The 15019-nt window shown below is 34.2% G+C and overlaps 2 non-coding genes across 2 annotated transcripts; one reads left to right on the top strand and one right to left on the bottom strand.

Moving 5' to 3' along the window:
* Positions 1 to 7306: 7306 nt before the first annotated feature.
* On the bottom strand, positions 7307 to 7425 carry LOC119836835. Its single transcript, XR_005288118.1, has one exon. It is a non-coding gene; the product is annotated as a 5S ribosomal RNA (ribosomal RNA).
* A 1024-nt stretch (positions 7426 to 8449) lies between these two features.
* LOC119836838 lies at positions 8450 to 8568 on the top strand. Its single transcript, XR_005288120.1, has one exon. It is a non-coding gene; the product is annotated as a 5S ribosomal RNA (ribosomal RNA).
* Positions 8569 to 15019: the final 6451 nt, after the last annotated feature.

Genomic DNA, 15019 nt, shown 5'->3' on the forward strand with positions numbered 1-15019 from the left:
GCATTTATTTAATTTTAAAGCGACGTTCCCAAAACCGAACTGGGTTCTCCATCCGTTTTTAGCATTTTTTAGTTATTATTCGATAACTCCGTAGGTTTTCAGCCGCTAGGCTGGTTCTTCTGTGTACTTAGAAATTGTTGTCATTCGGCCCCATTTCCTTTCAGGCCTTTTTGGTAGAAAAGACTTATTTCTTATGTTATCTCAGTCGGTAAAATTTTATTTTGAATATTTGATTCTAAATTTTGAAATAAAAATACCGTTAAAAATCGTAACAATGGCGTTTAGTTGGCGTGTCTGATGATGATGTCAATAAGAGTCAAACATTGGGAGACAAACGAACGGATTTATATCTTATACTATATATGGAGAGGACAACATACTGTGAGGATAATTGTTAACATGATTTTGCATGGTTTTAAGACGGTTTAAGCCGTCTACGTATACCCGGTTGTTCGTGATTCATATAATATGTAAGTTTAATTTAACATAATATATAAGGAATATATAGTTAATAGGATCGCGGTCCATAATGGGCAATGTTATTAAGTCTGTCGAGTGTTTGTTCGTTTCTTCTATTTACGTGTAAGCAGCAACCCAGTGGAATACACAACCTTTTCCTTTGCATGATTATGTCACTCACATAGACCCATATGTAATTCAATCCAGTCTTGCTTCTACAATCAAAGCAATGGCCGATTAAGCCGCTTTAAAATGAACCGTTAACACCTATTTGAAATCTGAAAAACAATATAAAAACACACACAGGGCGCGCACACACCCCGCGGAGTTAACGATCTTGCAAACAGGACAATAAATAGATATTAGGCGATTACTCGCCACGCGACCGCCCCGTGCGAACCGGCCCTAATAACAATAAATATACCTTTACATTCAAATAAGCAGTCTGTTCCTGACAGAACGTATTAGGAATTAAATTAAACAAGAGAGCAACTGTATTGTCTGCAATTAGTGACTTGCATTGCATTATGTGGAACTGCAAATATGTAGGAAGTAATATTTCATCGTATCGATTAAATTCTCAACGGAAATGATGGTCTTTACATAGATAGATCTGAATAGACTTATATTTTATCCCTTAACATTAATCATTATGCCTAGACTATATACAAAGGGAAATAACAATTGTTTCTATGTTACAGTTCATACAGTTTTCCGTTCGAACGCGTGTCTAGTTTGAACTAGTTGTAACTAGAGGAAACGTCTTAAATACTAGAATTAACTAACTAAGTCTTGATTTTGGTCCATATTAGTAACCTAACACGCTCATCGTTTCGGTGATCGCTTACGTATTTTATACTAAAAATTAAAAACTACGTAAATACATGGGGACCGTAAACAAAGTGGCGTGGGAAATCTTCTATGAGCCCTGGAGGTAAAGTACGTAAAATACTATAGTATAGTACGTATAGGAAACTTACCTTTATATTAAAAGAAACAGAACTCATCATCAGCCTATCTACGTTCCCATTGCTGGGACCGGCCTCCTATAAGGATTCAGGCCATAATTCACCACATGCCAAGTGCGAAATTGCAAATGTCACATGTTGTCGAACTTTTGTTTCTTAGAAAATTAAGTTCATTTACAGAAATTCAATTGCAACAATGGTAGTTCGACCCCGGGAATGAACCAGCCTAAAATTGAAGGAAAAAAGTACTGTATGTTATGGTAAAAACTATTTATCTATCTATTATTGGCTACGCTGATGCTTGCTTTCCTAATTGATCAATCCTACATACAGTGAATTTTGACCGCCTTCACAACTGATGTATTCGGTTTGGGGACATCCATCAATTACGTGAGGCATTCAAGGAATTTAATGGCCGCCCCTTTTGTCTGTCTTCAGAAATACACAAGTCCTTTCACTGAAGTGGCTCCCAGTCCGCTTTCCCCGGAACGTGCATTGCTTGTAGTTACTAAGCTGTGTCCCTTTCGAACCTAAGACTCCTACTTATATGAAAAATGAGTTTTACTTCCTGCAGTCTGAAAATTATTTGCTTCGTTTAGTGGATAGACTTGATCTGTGCACGCTTTTACATTGCACGTGCTTTCATATTGATTATGTTATAAATAAGACCATTTTCCTTTGGAATTCCTTGTCAATAAACATGGCAAACCTTTACTCATACAGGTTTAAAAGAAATTCCCGTGATCACCCTTAAAATCTTGCGTTTGACTGGGCATCGTTTTTCAAGCTTTTGTTATATATTATTATATTTTCAGAATAATTCTATGATATATATGTATCTTTCGAATGTATATCTTTATAGTATATTATTTAGAATGGTTGATTTTTTGGTTTATTGGTTGATTATGGTACACTTATTAAATTTCCGTTGGTTGCCTGGAAATGATAACTTTTAAGTAATAAGGCCACCTTTAGTGCTGCATGTTTTTAGTAAAGTTGTACTAACTGTACTGTCTAACTTTAGGTATAATGTTCTCGTTATACCTATAGTTAGACAGTTATTGTGAAAAATTAGTTAATTATATTTTTTTAATGCGTGTTTGCCCATATCGTACATGATGTTACATAGCCTGTAGCCTCACTCAATGAAAGATATATTCGACATAAAAAGATTTCTCAAATCGAAAAAAATTCAATTGAAAAAAAAAATTCAACACAACAAACTTTTCAGCTTTATAATATGAGTAAAGATACTGCTAAAATAATAAGAATAAAACCTTTATTCTCAAAAAACATATACTTGCTTAATTACTAAGTACCTATTCATTTCTTATTTCACACGAAAACCAATTGTTTATACCTACAAAATGAAATTGAAAAGCCCTAAATTTGCATCACAATAGTCTAGGCGGCGTCGGAGTCGGACCTCCCACACGATATCGCAGCGAGCCGGAAGCGGCGCGGGCGCACGGTAGCGCAATTAGCAAGCCAATGCTAGAAGACGGTGTGAAATGTACAGTGGGCTCGTGTGCCTGCTTTGTGTACTTCCATATTTCCATATACATTACATAGATCTGTTGTAAAATAAATAAAATGTATTGTATGGAAAATTTATTGTAGCACATCATCATCATCATCATCAGCCCATATATGTTCCCACTGTTGGGACACAGGCCTCTTATGAGGGTTGAGGCCATAATCCACTACGCTGGCCAAGTGCGGGTTGGCTGATGTCACATGGCGTAGAACTTTTAATTCTTGAACATGCCGGTTTCCTCAGGATGTTTTCCTTCACCGTTTTAAGCAGTGGTGATGTTATCCACATCTGCAGATAAATTGAAAAATCAATTTATTTCCTTTTCCCGGTCTCGAACCCCAACTTATCGATTTTGAAGTCTAAGTTTCTCACCACTGAGCCACCACTGCTATTATTGTATTGTAACACTAAATAACGCAATTAATGACATTTTATAAAAGTCTAGCTTGTCACACTACACCCAGGTAGACAAAAAAGGTTGAAACATAAAATATAAGGTACATTATAAACGAAACTAATCGATTAGTAAGGATGTATGGAAATTTATGATATCTATACATGTTTCATTGTGTCGATATATTTTACTTATCAACCTACCTTCATACTCTCAGTTATTATTTTATTTTAATTTATTTTCGACACTCGCTGACCCACACTATGCATCTGAAACATCAATATCCTTATTTCAAATACATTTTTAAAGATATTCAATTTATGTTTATTATTTTTTTTATATTTAAAACACCCTGTATAAGCAGCGTAAATGAAGCGAGCACGAATGATTTCCATACGGCGCACACAATGCGCTCTCTGGGACTCGAACCCCGCTATACGTGATATTACACGACCAGTAAACAACATTGGGGATATAGGTATCGTTCTAGAGGTACTGACAAACAGACTGACACGTCACAATAGACCATATTGTATGAATGTTATTTTGCCTTGCTTCATATCGTTACTGGTATATAAAGGTTTTCAACCTTTTTTACTACGGTTTGGCAAAAAGACGCGGGTTCGAATTCCGCCTCGTGATCAACTTTTTTTTCTATTCTTTCAAAATCTCTCAGGTTTACAACCTAATCTCAGACATTCCGAATACCTAGACATATTATAAAATTCCATTTACAATGTTCTGCTGCTGTTCATCAAAATTGGTGCTCTGTGATGATATACAGACAGACTTTCGCATTCATAATATTGGTATGGATGTAAATCCAGGCTACAAACAGTTTCATCAACATTCATTCTGCTGTTTTTCATATAATAAATGGATAGAGTAGAAGCGAATATATGTCTCAATTCACCCAAAGCTTAGCTTAAAAGTCGGAAACTTAACAGGCGTATGAAATTTAAAATCTCGAAGGCATATCAAATATTCGCATAAGCAAAACATAGAAATACACATAAATCCTACTTCCTACTAATATTATATATGCGAAAGTTTATAAGGATGTGTGTGTGTTTGTTGCTCTTTCACGCAAAAACTACTAAACCGATTGCAATTAAATTTGGTGCGTAGACAGCTGGATAACTGGAATAACATATAGGCAACTTTTTATTCCGATATTCCTACGGGATACGGACTTACGCGGGTGAAACCGCGGGGCGCAGCTCGTATAAAAAACAGCATAAAATTGTTACTGCACCTACCTTATCATATCATACAATAAAAAATACCAGCTTTATTCTAATAGGTATTTATTTAAAGCTAGCCGACACATTACATCTATGAGCGAGGCTCGCTAGGTGTGCGGGGAGCGGCCCCCGCCTTATAAATCAGCCCTGATTTAATATTAATGATGTTTTAACCTTAGTGATTTATTTCGAATGGTACAAGATATGAGATGTAGCAGTTTCTGTCTTGTATATATATTTCTATTCATATTGAAGCTATATTTATTGGAGAAAGTTTTTGAAAATACTGTTAAATTGTGTAAGCACCTACTGAATCGAATCTTTCGTCTAGGCTTTAAAGTATATCTTATCTTCTTAGCATTTTAGTTGAGGTTGACCCTCGATTGAACTGAAAAATATTTTTCTTTTTTCAGCATTATCAGGACTATCATTTTATGCATTATATATTGATTTTTTTATCGATTTGTATCGCTTTTTTTATCGCCTAGCAGGCAAACGAGCAGGCGGCTCACCAGATGGAAAGTGATGCCCTTCGCCCATAAGCACTTGCGATGTTAGGGGCATCGCGAGTGTGTTGCCGGCCTTTGAGACAATGATATGCCCTTTTATTTTGTAAGTTCTGTGCTTGTTCAATTATGAATGTATGTACACATATATACTCTATAAAATTTTACATAATAAGAATTATGAAACATTCCAGCCACACAGCCACAGTAAATACTACGAGGCAATACTCTTTTTAATTTCCAAATACTCGTAAAGCGTGAATTTGCCGCCAATTCCCTCAGCTTGCCGCCAAACCCGGCCCCCAGTTTTGTTTATAGCTAATAACACGACCTAAGCCATCGCGACCAAATTGCCTCCGACGTCCTCTCCCCACTTTATAGTCATCCTTGCATTGTCTTGATATTTCGCGGACCATCAGTAGCACACGATTAACACGTAGTTGAATCGAAAACGTGTAGGTACTAACGTTTTTATGAACTTAGGGTTATTAAACTAAATAACGGTATTTACAGTCGACATTCTTTACTTCCATAGCATGCACGTATCTTCCCATGTCCCACTATACTCTACACAATTACTTTTACCATGCAATATCCGGTTGAAAAATTCCATAAAAAAATCTATGTAAATGAACAAGAAAACGTATCCAATCAGGCAGAATGCAGGCCTTGCTCCGGTTGAAGCGAGTTGTGTTTGAGCAAGCAATTAGACCTTCCGCCTAGTAGCGTTGCGCTAAAAGCGACCGGCCACGCGCCGCACGAAGCTTGTGAAATCTCTACGATTTTCTCAATAATATTTTTACATCTAATTTTTATGTTTTCATGGATGATACACTAAACTACGTTCTACGGTTGTGCTTAAGTTGGTTTATAGTTTTAATATTGAAGCTTTAGTCTTTATTTCTAACCAAATCTGTCGTATTGTTTTGCGCGATATTGTCTTTAGAATATGAAGAATTTAAAATTACGTTAATGTCTATAGGAAAGCAGTAACTGTGGCTTTTGGAGGTTAAGAATTAATTCCTTTGAATGAAATTCGGGTCGAAATAAAGTTATACAGTTTGTACCGCATGTCGTGGCTGGTTGATTTAAACCTCTTGGGAATCAATATGCAATGTGAGAAGGCTGGAAATTGTTATAATTTTTTATGAAATTCTTCAATTGTTAGTAGTTCCAAGTATTTTATTTATTAAAGAATTGTGACGATGTGAATAACATGATTTTAGTTTTTAACTACTGAAATTAAGCAGTTTGATTCAAATTTTAAAGTCCCAATGAAATAAACGTTATCGTTACAATTACTGGCTCCCTCCGCGGCTTTCGTCACCGTATAGATATTATAGTTTATAGTTCACGTCGAATTCCCGGTATAAAACCTATCATATGTCCTTTCAAACTATCTGTATCAAAGTTTACCCAAATCAGACGGACAGACAGATAGTGTCTTTCGCATTTATAATATTAGTAGAGATTATACTTAAGCTTAAATGTTCTGTCGTTATTTCCGTAATCCCCTACAATGATAGTATGTCCATTTGGCGGTTCACACACACACACACCAGAAAAATTATTCATTTTCCACGGACGCTTCTATGGAAATTTCCTTTTAGACAAATCATCGGAATACCAGGCATTAATTAAAATCGCGCCAAAACCGAGCAATTATCGCTACCCTGTTATAATTCTGCTTGAAATGTTTGCTCTTTCAGTTATGTCTGTTTGTATGTCATTTGACAATTATTGTAACCGTCAGGTGTGATTTGAAAGCGGAAAAAACGGCCAGCAGCGTGTCGGTATGTGTTTACAATAGTTACGAGGTTGGAGTACGAGGCACTGGCACACACAATTTTGATATATTAATTCAAATATTCGAAAAAAAAATCTAATAATATAAAGATGTTATAAAAATCCTCCTTTTATTTCGTGGAAAGCGCAGCTAATGAAATTTCCGTGTCGTAGTGTAATGTAGACAGAGACTAATGGAGTGGACGCCTCTGGGGAGTTAGTCTGTGATTCTGGAGTCTATGACCCTTTGTCGATTTCGTAGGAGGGTAATCTGTAAATAATCAAATAACTTCGTGTGAATTTTAGTTTGAAATATTAAAAACAGAAAATAGACGATGGTGATATCGTTGTATATTGTACAAAAAGAACCTAAAATTTGTTCTTATTTTAAGCAATGTGAAAAAAAAGTAAAAAGCCAACATCACGCGGTGTTCCCAGGCGGTCACCCATCCAAGTACTGACCGCGCCCGACGTTGCTTAACTTCGGTGATCGGACGAGAACCGGTGTATTCAACGTGGTATGGACGTTGGCGACAACAGTTTTGAAAATAATAAACTTATGTGAGAATCAAAATTCAATAACTAAATTATTATTCAATAATTCTTTTATACTAGTACACACCTCATAATAAAATATTCCATTTTACGTATGAAAAGAAAATAAAAGCAAAACACACAATACACCGTATATTTAAGACTCTCTTCGACATCTATGCGTAGATAGCCTATACTATTCTTAATGGCATGATATGCTTCACATTGTACATTGTAGTCATAACAAATTTCCAAAGATGGCGCTAAAAAAAACTTTAGTCCCATCTAAAAACTATGTATATTAAATCTGAATAAAGTCAAAAAAAACTTTCAAAAGATGGCGTTCAATACATTTTTATAACAGTGCCATCTGTGTTCATCTTAAATATTATATCACAGCAGATAAATATCTATACTAATTTTATAAGATAACAGATGACGCTGCTATGAAATACTCACTTATCCCATCAGTACCTAAATTTAGAACAGAAATACTTACATTCTTTGTGATATTTAATTATGTTACGCTTAGATTTCACGGTAAGTGAAATAAACATGGCACTATCAAAATATTTAAAATTAGCTAGTATAGTATTATGATTTATTATGTTGTATCTGTTGTAATGGTATAGTAGTTATTTAAGTAACTGTGTTTTTAATGAATAAGCGTCATTACGATAAATGTCTCATTAATGCAAGTCGGTAATATTTATATCCATAATTTACTTTACTTTTACAAATTGCGATGTAACAATGAAGGTGTATATTCTATCCTTGCTAATATCTGAATAGTATTGTTAGCTGTGCATATATTATAAATTGCAAATGCAAAAGAATTTTCGCGTATCAATATTGCGATTTTTTAGTTTGATTTTTATATCTGTAGCACCGATAACATAATACAATACCCTGTAGATAGGAGAGCTACTCTTTAACTCGGTAAAACAGAACCACGAATAATAAGACAGAGGAACGGGTAACAGTTATTGTAACATTGGTTAATATATTTCAGATCAAGAATTGCCAACGTCCATACCACGTTGAATACACCGGTTCTCGTCCGATCACCGAAGTTAAGCAACGTCGGGCGCGGTCAGTACTTGGATGGGTGACCGCCTGGGAACACCGCGTGATGATGGCTTTTTGCTTTTTTGTTTAATAAATCTTCTGAAACTTTTCATACATCCAAATATTTATAAGTAAAATATACATAATCAATTAACAATTCACAGTTACTTCTTTCGTGATTTCAAAATTCCTAACTTAAACTCATAATCTTATTTGTTCATGTAAACTATATAAGTATTTATAAATAGTAATTCTTTAAAACTGTCTTCGATTCGGAATGTCGCTTCTACCGAAACAAATTAATTAGGAACTCCATCATTACTCTTTTAAGATATTAAAATTACAATAACAATCGTAATCTATGGCCGCAGGCTACCTTGGCACGTAATTAGACCATCTCTAAATGGTTACTGACTGCAATGTGCTAACTGTAACGTGGGAATTGTACTTAAGCAATATTCGTCAATTAATTATCCTCGTAAGGCCCAAAGACCTTATTTCATGACATGAATAATTAGATGCATCGGTCCAAAACATTCGCTTATGAAATTAAATCCCAACGGGTAACAACCTACCTAACAAGAAATATTTTTCAATTATAAATAACAATCTATATGAGTAACAGTAGGGTAGTGTTTTTCTTTTCGCTTTTCCAGATAAACTATAGTATTTTATTCAAATTGTGCCTTTAGATAATTATGTTAATTTAATAATATTAATTAAATACACAACAACAATCCATAGCCTCTACAGCTCGCATTACGCAAGCTCGGGTCATTAACTCGACCAAACACGTAATAGTTCATGCACCTGGCAATGCCTTCGAAGCAATTTCACTTAAAGCGTCGACCTTGCCCATTATAAATGCATTTGAAAGCTTTTTCACATTTCTATACTCATCTTAAATAGTTATCGCTTTCTGTATAGAATATTATACACACGTACTAAAGATGTGTTATCTCTGAGTATCTTTCTGGTTTTTAAGCTGACTTACTTGTAGATTTCAAGTGATCTCTGTCAAGTTGTGTATTACCACAGATAACATAATAATGTTTTAGATATTTTTTAACGTAACATTATTTCATTGTAATAAAAATATCCACAATCTGTATGTAATGTATTAAGGCCAAAAATAATATTAACTGATTTAATCACTTATAATTTACAACAAAGAGATAGCTCATATCCTTTTCCTTACCCTTCCCTGACCCTTCAAATTCCTCCCCTTGTCCCTTAAAAGCGGATGACACAAGGCCTCTTGGAATTTTCATGTTCGTGGTAGTTGCTTTCCATCAAGTGAGCTCTGTTGTCCGCACTGACATGAAAAATGTGTTATGTCATTTTAACGGAGCGATTATGCACGCAATAAAGTATTTGTGTGATCTCCATGGAGCCACAGAGTCTGCCACAGCGCATGCAGCCTGTAACAAGAGCGACCTACTCAAATAAATTGCGTAATACATTTCTCTTGAAGGAATGTGGCAGGCTGATGGGCTTTCATAGCCGCTGGCGGCCGGTTGTTTGTGTGTGACGAAACACTTGCTAAGAGGAGTTGGCCGAAGTGGTTTGACTACTTTCTGGCCGTTTTTGGGGTTCCGTACCCAAAGCGTAAGAGTATTGGTTACATTTCGCTATCCGTTTATCTGTCTGTCCATCTACCACCAAGCTTATGAAATGAAAGTTACAGTGAAAATTTATTTCAGAGATTTTGACGTATTTATGTTACCACTATGACAATAAGTAATAAAATAACAAATGTTAAGCAACGATTAGCACGGTCATAAATAGGATGGGTTTTTATTTGTACTGAACCATGAATGTTGCCGAGTCAGAACTCGCAATTGACCGATTGTTTGGCCATTTATTTCATATTTAAATCATAGTAGAAGTAATAGTAATTTTTTTTTTATGAATTTAGGAGTTTTGTGGGCGAAGCGAATGTGAGCAGATAGTGTAAAACGTTGAAATATAAGGGTTGAAAATGTCTAAATAAAAAAACACAAGCTTTTTATCGCGACAAAGTAAAAGAGTTGGATGCTGTATTCATAGGTAGCATGGTAATTGATTGTGAATTTCTTACATTGAATTATTAAAAAACTAAAAACAAAATCTCGGAAAATTAAAAATGTATTTGTAATGATACAAACATTCGATACACTCATCTTACTAGATGAAAACTATCTTACGATATTTTTATAGTAATTGAACAGCTATTCCTAATAAAAAAGTCCCGTTTTCCCATTTATATTAGTAACCATTGTTGTCGTATATCTCTACAAAATATAAAGCATAGTCGCTTCGCGTGTCTGACATATATATATTTATGTATGCTTAGATCTTTAAAACTAAACAACTGATTTTGATGGAATTTTTTTCTATAGAACGATTGATTCAAAAGGAAGGTATATAATAACATATATTAAACTCCTCCAAATTTAACGCGTGCATAACGCTGGCAAAAGCGAGTTTATTATATAGATTATATCTTATACCTTTAAACGAGCAATTCTTGTATATATATAGATATATATATATAATTGGAATCTCGGAATCGGCTCTAACGATTTTCATGAAATTTAGTATACAGGGGGTTTCGGGGGCGATAAATCGATCTAGCTAGGATTTTTTTTTAGAAAATGTCATATTCGTGTTTTATTCGTGTTTTTTTTTCCTGACATCTATTGGTGAATAATAATACTATTTTGCTTCGTAGATAGCTGGACAACTGAAATAACACCTAGGCACTTTTTATACCGATATTCCTACGGGATACGGTAAGCAGCACGCTTACGCGGTTTCAACCGCGGGTCACAACTAGTAGATATATTAATTGTGTACATTTATAGAGAAAAATATGGACACTACGACGTCATTAGCACATCGAAGATTGTAAAAGTATATTTATATCGTCTCCGTTGATTCAGCGAAAGCAAGGAAAGTTCAAACAGTCCGAAAAACCGATAAATAATATAATATGCTAATCGTCACAGACGGTGGCGGTTGCGTAAGAAGAAAGCCGGACGCGCGGGTTTGCCTACTTAGTTGTATTAGCGAGTGCGGAAGGTATGCACATGGGAATTTAAAGATTGTTAGTATAATAGGAAAAGCTGTAGGAATGCCGTAGACTAGGCAATTATAAGTTTTTTTGTTTATTCGCGGGTAGGTCGCCCCGGCTGCGCCCAGGTTGAATTGAGATAAAATGAAAATATAAGTAGGTTACGCGAGGATAATGTCTTGTTTTAGCAAATTATTTTCAATATCGTATGGGTGATTCATAAGCTTTTGATTATTTGTTTAAATATACAAATATATTTAATAAAATAATATTTGAAATAAAGTATTTAGTATTTCTAAAATTATGTTTATGTTTAGTTTAGAATAACTGTCACTAAAACTTAAAAAAATGAGTATTACGTGGCTTTTTCTTCAATTTAAACATGCACTTTTTAATTTATAAATGATGTTTAATGATCCTCATAAAAGTCCTAAAGGTAATTAAAAGTACCATCAAGAAAAAAATGGTTAAATTTATTTTGATATTGCCTTATGTCCGCGACTGTTCGCCACATTCTTGTCAAAAGGACTGCTAAGACGTCAGCGCGTTGAGGCAACATTTCAACAGTTTCGTATATCACCTACATACCAGACGTACATACATTTATAAATTACATTACTATTAATATTGGTGACTAAGATAAAACACCCAAGTAGTAAAAAAAATCTAATGCCTAATAACTGATAAATAATTAGAAATAATATAGAATTATATAAAACATTCCACTAAAGATTCTGACTAGCTATGCACCTCAGCATCGCCCAAAGGTAGCCAGGATCAGGTAAGTATCCAACAGTGAAAGAATTTTTGAAATCGTTACAATTAGAAATTAAAAACTTTTTAACGGATTTCATACGCGATTTATTCATTATATTATTAACCCGTCGTTTCGAACCCTTTTCAGCGAGCGTGGTAACGCGAAGACTGTTGGACTAATGAACAAATCGCGTTTAAAATCCGTAAAAATAATAATACTCGCGTAAAATCAAACACGAGAAAATACTATCGTTACAATTGTTCCTGAGATCAGCGCATTCAAACAAACAAAAAAATTCTTGTCATCTTGTTAATAGTAAATAAATATAGCTAGAATTGAGTACTTTTAACGTCGAAAAGATCGCGGGTTCTTCCGCTGTTGAAACCGCGCGGTACAGCTAGTCTTAAACAAACTCCCTAAAGTCTAAGCATATGAAATTCTCGTGTCACAATGTTAGTTAGCATACATCTCTGAAACGGCTGGAGCGATTTTTATGAAATTTTCTGTGCATATCGGGTAGGATCTAAATCTGAGAATCGGCTAACATTTTATACCCATAACTGATAAGAATAAGACAGAACAGCGTATGCCCGGTCAGCTAGTTAACTCGATAAAATCTTCAATAACATCGTGAGAACGGATCTTATTGCGATGCGATGCCCGCAGATCAGATTGCGTTTCGCAAACCGTCGTGTATCGAGAAATAGACCGATAAATTGTCTATAATGTACGAACAGCATTACTTGTGTTGCGTGCTTGATGACATTTTAGTTAATATAAGTAGCGAGTCGTTAAACGGTTGGGAAACAATACTTTATGCATACTCTCTACGAATTATATAAAGATGAGTTTGATCGCGCTAATCTTAGGAACTGCTGAATTGATTATCACAATTCTTTCACCGTTCGGTGTGTACCAGGGGCGAAGCCCGGTCGGAAAGCTGATATGCAATTTGTGTATTTATGTTAGAAAAAACGTCATTACGTTTTCATGGTTGTAACTATATCTTCAACTAAAATTATCTCGATATATATGCTAAGAGTTTGTTTGCTTGGTTGAAAGTGCTGATCTCAGGAACTGCTGATCCGATTTCGAAATTATTTCAGTGTAAGATAGCCCAATTACAATTTAAGAGCATACAGAAAATATAATCCATGCTTCACGACTTGACCGCAACAGTAGGTGCCGAATTTCATCAAAATTGATTTAGCGCTTTAATCGTGAAAGCGAAACAGACAGGACTTTTGTATCGATAATTTACCATAAGTACACAAAGAAACAAATAAAGTCTCAAACACAGTTTGTTTTAGAAAAAGTATGTCAATATCTATACAATAAATCAATAATTAGAAAGTCCCAATTGACATCGACTATGAGTGCGCAATCGTATTTGATAATAATTTATCAGAGATACTACTTAATTGTTAAGAGAATATTAAATTATTACTACTATTCAATTATGTGAAATAATTGAAATCTATTGTCATTTAACTGACTTCAAAAAAGGAAGAGATTTTCGTGTTTATCATAACTTATTACAGAATGACCCAATTGTTATGATTTTTATTTACCTTTTTTGATGGGAAGGAAGGTTTTGATGTAAATAAATAAACTGTTTTAATATACATTTAGCACTAGATTATGTCGCTTCGCTTTCGTTTCACCAGTGTAAGAGAAAATAAACATATAGTTACATGGTTAATGTTGGTTGCTCCATAGTTATAATATAGCTTTTTATAGCCGAGTGCTTACTTTTTTGTTATCGTAACAAAAAAAGCAAGGTAATAGTCATATCTTTATAACATTAGTACAGGTAGTTTTATATATATTTTTTTTCATTTTGCAAAAGGAGGGAAGTTGTAGTGTATTACGACAATTAGTCATTCTAAATATGAAGTCTTTTAAGATATATATTTAGATATCTAAGAAATACATTTCTTTGTAATATTTGAAAATAAACTAGATTGTATAGTATTAAAGTTGTCATAATGAAAATCAGAATAAAATCTAGTGATTACATTGAATCAAAATGTTGCTTCGTTACAAACTTCAAAGATACTATATTTTTTTATACAAAGAAAGGTTACAAACGGAAGTTAGACAGCGGTAGCAAGTTTTTATAGAGATTTTTTTAATTTCCTCTAAAAAGGGTCGTGAGAAACGATTACGAAAAGAAAGGTAAGATTTATAACGCATTTATTAGTAAAGGATTTAAAACGTATATTTCACAAATTGTGTTTATGACCATGTCTTGGGCCAACCATGAGCATGGTCGGAATGCTATTTGTATATTTTCGCCTAACAATATTTTCGATTAAATAAATCACAAACAATATTTTCGATATAAGAAATCACGTCTGACACACTACGAAAAACTATTGATATGACTTTTTTATTATTTTACGGGACAGGTCAAAATGCAACTTAAGACAAATCATTAAATTGTAGGTATTAGTGAGTTAGTGGCCTATGCAACGGATCAAATATTATCCACAGTAGAATGTTTTCAATATAACGAGAGTTCATCCTACATTCAATTAAATTAATTAGGTGCTTGAGATATTACATGATATGGTAGTGCACTTATTCTGTATCCTGCATTTAATGTTCATTTGTGTAAAAAATATTATTTTGCCTCATAACAAAAACTAAGTTTAAAATAAAAAATCTCAGGTTTTAAATGGTTGTTGCAAATAATAGCAGCTGAAAATA

Source organism: Zerene cesonia, chromosome 25 (genome assembly GCF_012273895.1).
Source record: "Zerene cesonia ecotype Mississippi chromosome 25, Zerene_cesonia_1.1, whole genome shotgun sequence".
In the NCBI taxonomy this organism is placed as follows: Eukaryota; Metazoa; Arthropoda; class Insecta; order Lepidoptera; family Pieridae; genus Zerene; species Zerene cesonia.